The following is a 13,883-nucleotide window of genomic DNA, read 5'->3' on the forward strand; positions in this document are numbered from 1 at the left end:
TTATATAGCAAAGACAATAATCTCTGCCTCCTAAAATAACCAGTCTCTCTGAGGAGTGGTGGCTTAGGCTTTGTGCAATCAGTACTGTTTTGAAATTCAAACTCTTGCTAACACCAACAAGGGGTTATACCTCCTTCTAATCTGTGGCTTCTCTCGTGCCACTGTATCTGCAGTTGAATCATTGTTAGTATTGTTGTGTTTATTGAAACTTCTCCCAGGATCAATAGATGAAAGACGCTTTTGACTATCTAAGCAGATCATTTGAAATCATTAAATGAAGATACATTACATTCGGGTAATGATCAAAACCTGAACTCTAAAGCTTACAGGATCGAAAAAAGAAGATAGGGAGGCTTTGTAACAGTCTTTTTCTACCTCACAAAATTTTCTCAGATTCTTTGCAGTTAAATGATGCATATGATTCTTGTCTACCTTTGAAGCCAAAATAAAAAGGTGAGTTATATATTGGTAATAATAGTTCAATTCACAGGATTGACACACAGTAACTCTCAAATACCATTTTAATGTAATAAAATCAGTTCATTCCAGAAAATAGTGGTAAGAACACATATATTACAACAAAAGCATAATTTTCATGTGTGTGTGTGTGTGTGTGTGTGTGTGTGTGTGTGTATTTATATACCATACAAACCATTTAACCAATCAAGACACTGAAATGTACACTAATATATACTAAGCCATCATTACTACTTGGCACAATTTTACCCAGGGTTAATCGGTCGAATTTATTCTTCTTTGTAGTCTCTTGCTCAAACACCAATCAGTATCCTGGATAAGCTTGTTTGGAGTATAGCATCTCCTATCTGTATCCCTGCCAAATGAATAACCTGTTATATAATGGCATCCATTCTTGACTTCCTTTCTCTCTTCTACTGAAATCATAGATATTTCTGGATTTACTCTAACATTCTGCAGGTGCTCTAGATATTGATTCTGAACATCATTGATAGGTTTCTCGTGTACATGAACAAACCTTGGTCATTTCTGAGTCACCACTGCATTCCAAAACAGGCTTGTGTGATTGACAATTAGCCCCACTGAGAGTGTGACCATCCACAGAAGCACACCAAGCACTTCAGTGTACTCTCTGCCTCTCTTCCTTTTCTGTGTTTAAATATGCGAATACCCATGCACACCTGAGTGATGTACATTTCTCTATTTAAATATGTAAATGCCTGCACACACTGAGTGATGTGCAGTTTAATCTATTTTACTTCCAACACTTTTCAATCAGTTGCTTAAATATTTACTGATATCTGTGCATTCATTGCTGGATGCAAGGTTACTTAAAATTCTCATGTTTGCCCACTTGATTTTAAGTCAGTTAAAGATTATTTTGTAAATAGGAATGAGAGTTATTTACATTCCTATCTATTATAATATTATAAAATATTATAATTATATAATATTATATAATTAGTACATAAAAGAGCAGGCCCTTTAAACTGTCTCAGTAGTTTTATTTAAGGATCAGGGTGAGTGGCTGCCATCCGTCACAGCTGAGCAGCAGGAAGTGTAAAGCTGCAGTTTCCAGGGCAGAGGATCCTAGCTTGATAGAAAGAAGTATTCCCGCGTATTGAGGGCAGCAATGCATCACTGTGGTAAGGAAGTGTAAGACTCATTTTAGTGCTAGCACATGCTTGACGCTAGTTAATAGTTTTTCAGTAGTGGTTCTGCTTTCCAAACAGGGAAACTAGATTTCTAAGGGAAGTTGGAATGCCTTAATTTATAATAACTGTGGAATGTATCATGTACACCCATGCATATGTGCTATAAATCTAGGAGAGTGAACTGATTGGCAAGCTTCTTATATAAAATGTTATATAAAATGTTACTACTATATCTAGTGTTTTAAGTTGGTCCAGTAGGCAAAGCACTTGCAATCAAGCCAAATGAGGTGAGTTTGTTACTGGAACCTACACAAAGGCAGAAGGAAAGAACCTTGTCCACAAAGCTGTCCTCTGATTTCCACATATATGAATGTTCTGACACCTGTGTGCTCATACATGCACACAGCACACATGCACGTACACATACGTACTCATACACACACATATCTACTCTCACACAGACACATTCATACAGCATTCACATGCACACATGTATACTCACACACAAATGCACACACAGGCACACTCACACACACTCTCATGCACACACATATATTCACACACTCACTCATACACATATTCACACTCTTATATTCACACACACATATATTCACACACATACTCACACATACTCAGTCACATATGTATATTCACACATATCAAACATATATACATTGTAAAATGATAATACTAATATCTTTAAAAAATCATTATATTTCAATTCCCAACAAACTGAAAATTCAACGACTTCCTTTCCATCAGAAAAATGTGGATACTTTTTTTCTTATGCCGATAGTGGACACTTGTTCTTGCTCTCCTCATAAGCTCAAGTTTATTCATAAGTTTCTCTTCATTTTACACTTAAATTAAAGGACATCCTCAGCTAAAGATGACATCAAGTTAAAGATTTAAACATTTAGTTTGAATTAATTGTTCTGGCTCACACAACAACAGCACAACAGCAAGTTTCTTTTTCTTTTTTTTTAAAGATTTATTTATTATTATACATAAGTACATTCTAGTTGTCTTCAGACACTCCAGAAGAGGGCGTCAGATCTCGTTACAGGTGGTTTTGAGCCACCACGTGGTTGCTAGGATTTGAACTCAGGACCTCTAGAGGAGCAGTCAGTGCTGTTATCCGCTGAGCCATCTCTCTAGCCCGAACAGCAAGTTCTTAGTTAGGCACTATAAATCAGGTTTAATGTCCACATCCAAGTTCTGATATGCTGGGTAATTACAATTCCTAATTCATGAAGTCTTTGCCTTTTATCCTCGAAGAAGGTGAGCAATTGGATAGAGATAATGAGATGATGAGACTGTAAGAGTAAAACCTCACTTTCTCGTCTCTACACATATTGAGGCATTCTTTAGACTAGAAAAATATGAATAATAGGGGTTCATTTTTTTCAATAGGATATTAAATCCAACGTTTTCTCATGAAATAATAGTGCAGAATGGTACTTATATAAAATTGTTCCATAAAATGTGTACACCTTTAAATGAGCAACCAAGCTTAATTTTAGAATTATTTTATAAATGAACATATGATGTGTTATTTGTTGAGTGATGAAATTCTCTGGCTTTCCATGGTGTATGCATAGTAGACAAAATCAAGAAAGTATTTCAATTACAAGTGACCTTCCATATTGACTAGGAAAGTCATGTTTATTATAATCTCCGTTACCTCCCCCTGCCACCCAAGTATCTCTTGTTTACTCTCACTCCAATACTATTGGGAATTCAGATCAGCTACAACCACATAAAGCAATACAATCTATTTCATTCCAGCACTAGTTCAGGCTTGCTGGCTTCAGGCACCAGTCTGTCACCTATGCCTGTAAACTACCTTGTCAACATGGTCTTCACAGCCCCATGCTTCAAGAGAGCCCAGATGGCCTCACAGTCCCACAGACACAGGGTTCTCTTCCTTATCAGTGGCCCCAACATCAGACCTATTTCAACAGACAAAGCTTTGGGAAAATGTTCACCTATCCAAGATACAGACCAATCTCTTTGAGCACAGGTAAAGCCCCCATAGAGTCAGAATTCAAGTTTGTCAATACAAACTCAGTCACAGTCATTTCAGGACCTGGAGACATATTTAATCAAGGTATCATTGATTGTCAAACTTACACAGCCTAGAGTTATCTAAGAAGACAGCCCCAAATGAGAAATTCTCTTGATCAGAGTAGCATGTAGACATGTCTGTTAAAAGGGGTTGTCTTAAAGGTTAGCTGATAAAGGAGGACCCAGTCTACTGTGGGTGTAACCATCCCTAGTTATGGCATCCTTGGCTTTATAACAAAACTGGCTAGATATGAGCCTGTGAGCCTGATAGCAAACAGCATCCCTCACAATTTCTGCTTTCAAATTCCTTCTTTGATTTCCCTTAATGAGAAACTGTGAGCTAGAAATATAACTGACAAAAATCTGTTAGGTTGCTATTCACAAAAGTAAACCATCATAAAATATAACAGCACTTTAGTATGCTATGAACCTAAATTTTAGGCCAGTCCCTGTGGATATGGGATCCAGGCTTCCATTTGCTTACTGAGGTTCGAGTACCAATCCTTTGGGCCCAGGTGCCAAGCACAGAGAAACAAATACCATAACATTTTTCTCCCTTGTATGTGCAACCTAAGAGTTGAACCTAGAGAAGCAGAGTGGGATGCTGTGTCCTGGAGAGAAGAAGATGTTTTTTCAATGTTTATAAAATTAAAGTCACACTGTGCCCCTTCTTAGAATTGGGAACAAAACACCCATGGAAGGAGTTACAGAGACAAAGTTTGGAGCTGTGACGAAAGGATGGACCATCTAGAGATTGCCATATCCAGGGATCCACCCCATAATCAGCTTCCAAACGCTAACACCATTGTGTACACTAGCAAGATTTTGCTGAAAGGACCCAGATATAGCTGTCTCTTGTGAGACTATGCCGGGGCCTAGCAAACACAGAAGTGGATGCTCACAGTCAGCTATTGGATGGATCGCAGGACCCCCAATGGAGGAGCTAGAGAAAGTACCCAAGGAGCTAAAGGGATCTGCAACCCTATAGGTGGAACAACATTATGAACTAACCAGTACCCTGGAGCTCTTGACTCTAGCTACATATGTATCAAAAGATGGCCTAGTTGGCCATCACTGGAAAGAGAGGCCCATTGGACTTGCAAACTTTATATGCCCTAGTACAGGGGAACGCCAGGGCCAAAATAAATGGGAATGGATGGGTAGGGAATTGGGGGGAAGGGTATGGGGGACTTTTGGGATAGCATTGGAAATGTAATTGAGGAAAATACGTAATAAAAAAATAAAATAAAAGCAAAACCCTAACCCAAACCAAAAAGTAAAATAAAATAAATAAAATTAAAGTCAGAGAAGATTAAGTTCTGTAACTATACTGCACAGCATGGTGATGGCAGTCACAGTGTGTGGTATTTTAAGGATTGCTAGGCATATATTATAATGCTCATTACACAAAAATGAAAATTATATGACTCAACATATTTGTTAATTAAATCATTAGAACAATTCCACAACAGCATTTCAATATTTCACATTATAAAATTATCATAATTTTCTAAGTGAAAATTAATTATTACCAAGGAAAGCAAGGTATTTGAAGTCTAATCCTTTATTCAAGAAATTATTTCCTAGTGACACTCTTATGTTACATATAGAACATCATTTTCAAACAACCTAAGTACTGCAGAGTGACTTGCAAGCCATTCTTGGCTAAGAGTGAGACCCAATCTCAAAAATAAATTTAAAACAAACAAACAAACAAACAAGCAAGCAAACATACATACATACATACATACATACATACATACATACATACATCTCTTCTTCCATGTTGGGATACTCTTAAACCTACATATTTTAAAGGAATACTATTCAGTCTATACCTGCTTTTAAAAGTCAAAAGATCCAATCAGTCACTATAACTGAAATCTGCATTTTTGATACTTATGCAAGAAAATACAGCTGGCACAAACAATCATTTCCAAAATCTGAAAAATCACTAAGTTTTAGTGTTGTTGGAAAAGCAGTAAAAAACAGTAAATTATGTGGGCAGGGTCAAAATGGGACATTTTCTAAACTAAACTAAGATTTATGTCACAAATGCTCAGGGGTTCACAGTATTGGCACTGGTTAATGAAACAGAATTCCCTAAGGTACTTTGTCCCATTTGAAACTATGGCTCAGCAGAGACACTAAGGGAGAAAGTAGAGCGGTTCACACTGAATGCCTTAGTCTTTCTACACCAGCTTAGGAAGTGAGAGCCTCACTGGATCTGTGGGCTAAAAACCCTGTGAGAATTTTCATTCGCACATAAATTAAGATTGCCTTTTGTGTCTCTCCCTTGATAAAACTGGATTTAGGTCTGCAGTATGAACACTCTGCCTTTGTAAACAGCAAGGAATATCACAGAAATCTCGTGGTGTAAGTGCTCCTTCTGAATTAGTCAGAACTATGAGACAGTGGGAATACTTGGGTATCAGGAAATTAAAAAATAAATTAATGAAGAAATCTGATTATTTGGTGATGAAGAAAATGAGTGTTTACTACACATTTGTTTTCAGGCTAAGTGATGAGTGAGTGCCAATCAGAAAGAGTACATTGGGAAAAAAATGTTATCCTCAGGGTAGAAAAGATGCTGAAACTTTCCGTACACTAATTGTGTACAGTAGCACTCTCTTAGTTAAAAGTGACAGCATACGTTCATACTGTGGGGACAAGAAACTGACTTCTTGACTGAGAGTTGCTGAGCTGATTTTCTTTTCCCTTCACTGAACCAATTATTCTTTTAACATCAACTCCCCACAGAGACAGTTAATACATGACAACCTTTCTTGGTCAAGCACGCCTTGCTTAAACAGAAGTTTCTCTGGAGAGTTTAAATGGCTAGGCACGGAAATAAATTAGGCAATGACAGCTCTACTTCACTTTATTAAAACAGCATTTAGGAGTGAGCATAGCATGCATCCAGCTATGAACTGAACGATTCATTCTTTTGAAAATGTCAGTTTAGACTCCTCTTGAAACTATAATGAAGAGACAGATGAATAAAAACGGTGATGGATAATTGAATGATAGAATTACAAACATAAATGTGTGCCTGTCGGACAGATCAGGGGAAGGCTTGGTTTTGACAAACTTAAGTTACTCTTGCAACCACAACTGCAGTTTTACACCTTAAAGAGATTTTTATAACACTCTAGGTGTCTGTTGAAGAGTAAAGGGATTGATTTCTTCTATCATAAGCAATGTAGGAAGGAGCTACAAGAAAAAGATTACATCACATATTTGAAGTGCCTGAAAGCTTAATATCCTAATTTTCTTCTCAGAAAGACTCCAGCCCATTTGGAGGGTTTTACTGCCCGACTCCAGTTGTGAGCTAAATAGATACACTGAAAATGGGAAGGTCAAAGAGGTTTCATTCACAACTATGTACTGTCATTCACCTGAAGACATGCAATGCAGTCATCCTATCTATGAATTCAGAAATCCTGTTTCCTGCCCAGATCCAAGAAACTACCCAAACCATTCCTTGATTGTTTGCAAGAAAACGAGCAGGTATTTTCTCATCTTTCTCTCCCACCTTATCAATTCCCTCCAATCTTCTTTCCTTCCATCTTCTCTTCCTGCTTTCCCTCTCCCATGACCCTCATTCTGGGTTGTTAAGAGATTCCAAAACAGTTTAGAAGAGTTGACTTGACTACTGTAATTTTTGGCCCATAATTTTTGGCATACAGGCATTGAATTAATTATCTGGATAAAAGTCACTCAGGAAAGTTTATTTTCACTACCGTGTAAATATGTCTTTAAAGTAAAAGCAAAATCATTTTATATGCCCACATACACACAAGTATACACATATACATGCATACATAGTGTTGTGTATACACACACACACACATATATATATATATATATATATATATATATATATATATATATATATTCCTTCTTGAGATATCCTTCACATTTACATTATATCTCTGACTTGGGAATACAATAAAAACTGAAATTACTTTAGTGATCATTTAGTGGCATTTAAGGCTATATAGTTCACAAGAAGGGAAAAGACTTTCCATTTTCTATACCTCCTTATAAGTATGTTTACAGTTTCATCTGATTTTTAGATATTAAAATGTCTCCATCTTCTGGACTCTTGTGATTGTAAAGTCTTCTCCTTATAGGAAGCCCCTAATATATTGAACAGAAATGTCTGAACACAGGCTACTAATAAGGACAAATGAATATGTCAGTTTTCTACAAAAAGTAAATTTTAATTGTCTGAATACTCTTTTTTTTTAAATTCATTTTGTTTGGTTAACTCATCATGCATACAGATTTTTACCGTGAATAAAAATCTTCATTTTACATTTTTAAGTTTAAAAAAATTAAAATAATAAATTTTTTAAATTGGATTTTAAAAGCAGAAGTTTCAAAATCTGGCTTTATTCTCAAATTGTGTATCAAAAGCTAAACTGGGCCTATTTCAATCCCTGCCCAATAGAGTATTTGTTGCTCAATAATTATTCTTTTACTCCGGCTTTTCTTTTTTATAACTCGTCATAAGTTGTAGTCTTCCTTTGCTTCCCATTGTTTCAGCAAATAGTTTGCATCAGGTAATAAACTATTTCACAGAATAAGTTTAACTTTTAACTCTTTAGTTTCTAGATTACCGAAGAGGAGCCCCTACAAAGCTGAAGCAATTGTCAATGAAGGCAAATATTTTCCCGCATTTGTTCATCCTCAGTTCTCATTCAGGGAAGGAAATCGTTGTGTTCTCTTCCTTTTGCCATGGCCTCTGGCTTTGAAAGCAGATTCTGTTTTCCTGAAGCAGGAGGAGGCTGGCTGCTGAGAGGCATTATGTCATCGGAGTCCCTCAATGTTTCTCCTCGTCTAAAATGCTCATATTCCATTCACCTAGAATGAAGAAAATATTTCACAGTGTTCATGAGTTTGTAGTAAAAGGTGAGTCAAAGACAAAGCAATTAAATCAAAAGCTTTGGGAAGGGGGCATGGATATTGGATGTGCACCTGCCCATTCCCACTTACCAGTATTCCTGTGAAGTTCTTCAAGTGATATTCTTACACAGCCAGAACCCAGAATTTCTTATGCTTTATAAAAGACCTTGGTATTTTATATTAAGTGTACAATCCCATTCTGATATTTGAAAGACATTGACTTAATTATATTTCCATCTTTTAATTTGGCTGGGTCTTGACAATGCAACAATGTACACTTTCGTCCAATGCTACAATGTACCCTTTCTTCCAGTACAACAATGTCAACTTTCTTCCAATGCAACAATGTATATATCTCTTTCATTGCAACAAGGTACACATTCCTTCCTCCGACAAACTCACTTAGCTTCCAACTATGTTGAACACTGAACAGCAAATCAGCACACCTGTGCTCTATTACTTTGCTCTATCTTCTCTCCTTTTTAACTTTCAGATTTACAATTTTTATATTTAATTACTCCTATGACCAGAAGTATAGGCTGATAAAATGAATTATTAAGATAAAGATCGTGCTTGGTATTCTTAAGGTGGAATGGAGTTAATTGGCCCCTGGAGCTCCAATTCCCCTTAGCACTGTTCACATATGCACAGATTTTAACCTACTGACTTGCTAATGGAAAGGTGATGCATATCACATATAGATCTTCTCGCAGAATGTTTTATAGAAGGATGGAGCTATTGCTCCGGGGATGAAATGAATTTAGGAGCACTGTGATGATGAACTTCTGCACAAGGTTATCTAGTTCCTCTCCTGTTTCATGAGAACATATGGGAAAGAACACATCGGACACGCAGAGCAGGAAAATTTTTCCAAGCTTCAAAGCATAGCTTCCTCAATGTTGATAGCTACGTTAGAGGAACCAGAAACTCCTCAATGCGTTCCCTTTCAATTATAGGATAGGAGGCAGTAGTATCTAGAAGTAAGTCAGATAAAGGAATTGTGTCCTTCCACAAACACTCACTAAGGGGCAACTCTGCCACTGTAAGTAAATGTGACAGAAGGTGACTAAGAACTGTGATTTATATCTTCAGAATGCTAACACTTCAGTGCCAGCAACAGACAAACTGCAACAATGTGGCACTTAGGTGGTAGTGCAGGAGATAGACACCACAGGCTTTTCTTTTAAATATTTTTTTATTACGTATCTTCCTCAATTACATTTCCAATGCTATCCCAAAAGTCCCCCATAACCTCCCTCCCCCACTTCCCTACCCACCCATTCCCATTTTTTGGCCCTGGCGTTCCCCTGTACTGAGGCATATAAAATTTGCGTGTCAAATGGGCCTCTCTTTCCACACTTTGCCCCTTCTTAGAATTGGAAACAATCACCCATGGAAGGAGTTACAGAGACAAAGTTTGGAGCTGAGACAAAAGGATGGACCATCTAGAGACTGCCATATCCAGGGATCCATCCCATAATTAGCTTCCAAACAATGACCCCATTGCATACACTAGCAAGCGTTGGCTGAAAGGACCCTGATATAGCTGTCTCTTGTGAGACTAGGCCAGGGCCTAGCAAACACATAAGTGGATGCTCACAGTCAGCTATTGGATGGAGCACAGGGCCCCCAATGGAGGAGCTAGAGAAAGTATCCAAGGAGCTAAAGGGATCTGCAACCCTGTAGGTGGAACAACGTTATGAACTAACCAGTACCCCGGAGCTCTTGACTCTAGCTGCATATGACACCACAGGCTTTATGAGGGCAGCACATAGCTTTACTCTCTGATTGAAGAAGCTCACTCTCATGGGGATTGATCCATAAGCAGCTGTGAAAACCTTTTAAGTCTCACAGTTATTATTCTTATGATGGTATCGTGGCTGTTGATATTCGTTTATATTTATTAATAATTTCATTGATTATTTAAGTTGCTTTTGGCAAAAACTCTGTGATGACTCTGACTTACCCCTGTCTTCTACTGGATTTCCAGAAATGTCTCAGGGCCATTATAACTTCTCACATATTTTCCACTTTAGTTCAAATGTCTAATCACTTAGAAGAATTTATATTCTTGGTTAAACTAATTTGTCCCATTTCTCTATTCAATGATCAAGTAATATAAACATAATTTCTGGTATGTTTTATACCATTGAAAGAATACTTCAATGGCAGAAAAATGTATAATAATACTTAGGTTAAATTTTTTTTTTCCTTACAACTCCAGAGGGAGGCCTTTCAGGTAAGACATCCTAAGTACTTGTAAATGGCTTGCTATAGCAGATGAGTTTCTGTTGTTGGATCATTTAAATAATTCATTGTCAATTCCTTCAATTTCTATTTTATTATTCATTTAGAATGAGGCAACAAAGGTGCCATGATGAAGGAATAGAGTCCTAGATTCATAAAATGCAGTTGTTAATGATGTCACTACTGTTTTTAAACACCAGTGACTTAGATTCTTATCTCTATACTTTTGTTACTTTTGGCAATGGGGTCATACTTGAAGTGTTCTATTCACTATATTCATATAAAGGGGAAATATGTGTTTGTTAAATGAATTAATGTGTATAATTCTCATGTAAAAAATTGAATGTAAACTGTCCATGTCCATCTCTCTTCCAATGGTAGGAGTTAAATAGATTTATCAAAATCGAAGAATAATAAATGCATTGGGTTTTATAAAGGGAACAAATGTATGTATTTGCCTCTGGCCTGTGAATATCTTTACTACTTAAATATGTATATTTAAAAATGACACATACCTTGTTCTGTCTCAGTTATACTTTCATGGCACTTGATGGTTACACATAGGCACAAGTAATCTTTTAAATCCATACCAATCATAGCAGGCACAGCATTATAAGGAGAAAATGGGTAGGCATTCAGTGGCAAACAAGACCTCAAGGAAAGTCATGAGTCAGCACAGTGGTGCACCTCCCTTGTGCAAGCACTAGGAGTATGTTGGTAAATGATTGCCCTCAAGGAGCCTACACACAATTTTCTACAAATCTACAGAATCCCTGGTCCAAACACATTCATAAACCTTAACATTTTTCATCCTGACAAACACTTTTCTGGACAATCTACTTAATAAAAAACTATATTTATTATATGACAGGTACTATTAGGAATTCGATTGTATTGAAAACAGCAGTATCTCCAGAGGGTTTGCATTTTTATGTAGAATAGTTTTCTGTTTTATATAATGGGCAAAAGGCTCAAGGAGAGCATGTTTTCACTAATATCCATATATCTGGGGTGTAATCAAGCCAAGATATATCTACAAAACATAGATCTTTTGATTTAGGTCTCTACTCTTTAATTATATTCCTTTCTTTCTCTTCCAAATACTACCTCTGTTCAATGCAAAAAAGTAATAATAATTGAGCTAGAGAGATGGTTCAGAGGTTAAGAGCACTGCCTGCTCTTCCAGAATTCCTGAGTTGAATTCCCAGCAACCAACCACATGGTAGTTCACAACCATCTGTAATGGGATCTAATGCCCTCTTCTCGTATTTCTGAAGAAAGCTACAGTGTTCTCACATGTAAAAATATAATAATAATAATAATAATAATAATAATAATAAATAAAAACTAATTTCCAAAATCACTATTTACACGGACAATAATAAATGCAACGTTTCTTTACTAGGAATTGTAACTTACACTTATTTTCTAAAATTAAGAGAGGGGCACTTTGAAGATGAGATAAATTGATGAAAAAAAAACATACACAAGAATTATGAAGAAGGTAGCCACTATGAACATCGTCAACAATTTTTTTTGTTTTTTTGTTTTTTGTTTTTGTTTTGTTTTTGACACAGGGTTTCTCTGTGTAGCCCTGGCTGTCCTGGAACTCACTTTGTAGACCAGGCTGGCCTCGAACTCAGAAATCCACCTGCCTCTGCCTCCCAAGTGCTGGGATTAAAGGCGTTAGCCACTACCACCTGGCTCATCACCAACAATCTTGAGAAGGAAGTCCAAATTATGTAAATAGATGCAAAGAGCAATCACTGTAATGCATGTAATTGCAAGTCTGATGTTGTTTTAAGTCAGAAAATACTTTAAAGTGTAATTTTTAATTTACATTCTTATATGTAAATTTAATTTACAATTAAATGTACAATTTTAAAATACAACCGAGAGATGCATTGTGTGAAGACAGTTACTATCACTAGAAAGATTATATTTCATTGATGGGGAGAAAACTTCAACGATCTAAAGGATGCTAGGCTGAGTTCGCTGAGGTTGGAAGTGGATTGAATGCCTCTAAACAAAAGGTTGGAGCCCAAACAAAGAAGAAAACATGAGAAGGACAGAAAATAGAGTAGAGGCTTAGACTAGGTGCTGTGGGCTCTGGTAAGCTCACGGAGGAAGATTACTGTTTGTTATTGAATGTGAGTGGGAGTTATTGTATTAATGGGGGAGTATTGAAACTAGCACAATAAAAGAAATTTATGTGGGAACCCTCTGTGCTAAAAGGGTGAAACCAAATGGCAGGCAATGTGTTAGAAAAGGAGTGTGATGCAGCTAAAAGGGTGAAACCAAATGGCAGGCAATGTGTTAGAAAAGGAGTGTGATGCAGCTCACAGAAAGTCAAACCAATTTGACTGTGTGTGTGTGTGTGTATATATATATATATATATATATATATATATAGAGAGAGAGAGAGAGAGAGAGATGATAGATATAGATATAGATATAGATATAGATATAGATATAGGTATAGGTATAGGTATAGGTATAGGTATCGGTATCGGTATCGGTATCGGTATCGGTATCGGTATCGGTATCGATATCGATATCGATATAGATATAGATATTACATAGGTATGGAAAGGACTAATATAATTGGTGTCAGATGTTATAGCTCTGCAGTAGAACCCATCCAAGTGTGTGGCAGGCCCTGGGTTAGATCCTGAATTTCACAGGAGAAAAATAGTGAAGAAATAGTAGAGCCCAAGGAAAAGTTTCACGTGGATTTCATGATCAGAGGAATAATAGCAGCAAACACTGGCTAAGTTTCAGTTCTTACCTTCATTATAAAGAACCTCGATTGTGATTCCTCGTGTAATACTTCAATCTATAAAGGGAAGTTTTGTTTTTTTCCATTTTATAGATCAGGAGATGGACTTCAAAGAAGCTAATTAGATCTCCTGGCTATTACATGACCTATGCAGACTTCAAACCAGAAGCTTTCCGAGTCACTGCTAATGCTAATTCTCTACATCTAAAAATATGGACAGTTTCACTGGCTGGAAGACTAGAGTGCAG

At 36.7% G+C, this 13,883-nt stretch overlaps 1 long non-coding RNA gene across 1 annotated transcript; it reads left to right on the forward strand.

The window, feature by feature from the left end:
• Window positions 1–413: 413 nt before the first annotated feature.
• On the forward strand, window positions 414–8,424 carry Gm36719. Its single transcript, XR_380911.1, has 3 exons — window positions 414–453; window positions 6,980–7,208; window positions 8,312–8,424. It is a non-coding gene; the product is annotated as a predicted gene, 36719 (long non-coding RNA).
• Window positions 8,425–13,883: the final 5,459 nt, after the last annotated feature.

The sequence above is a fragment of the Mus musculus genome, chromosome 10 (assembly GCF_000001635.26).
Source record: "Mus musculus strain C57BL/6J chromosome 10, GRCm38.p6 C57BL/6J".
In the NCBI taxonomy this organism is placed as follows: Eukaryota; Metazoa; Chordata; class Mammalia; order Rodentia; family Muridae; genus Mus; species Mus musculus.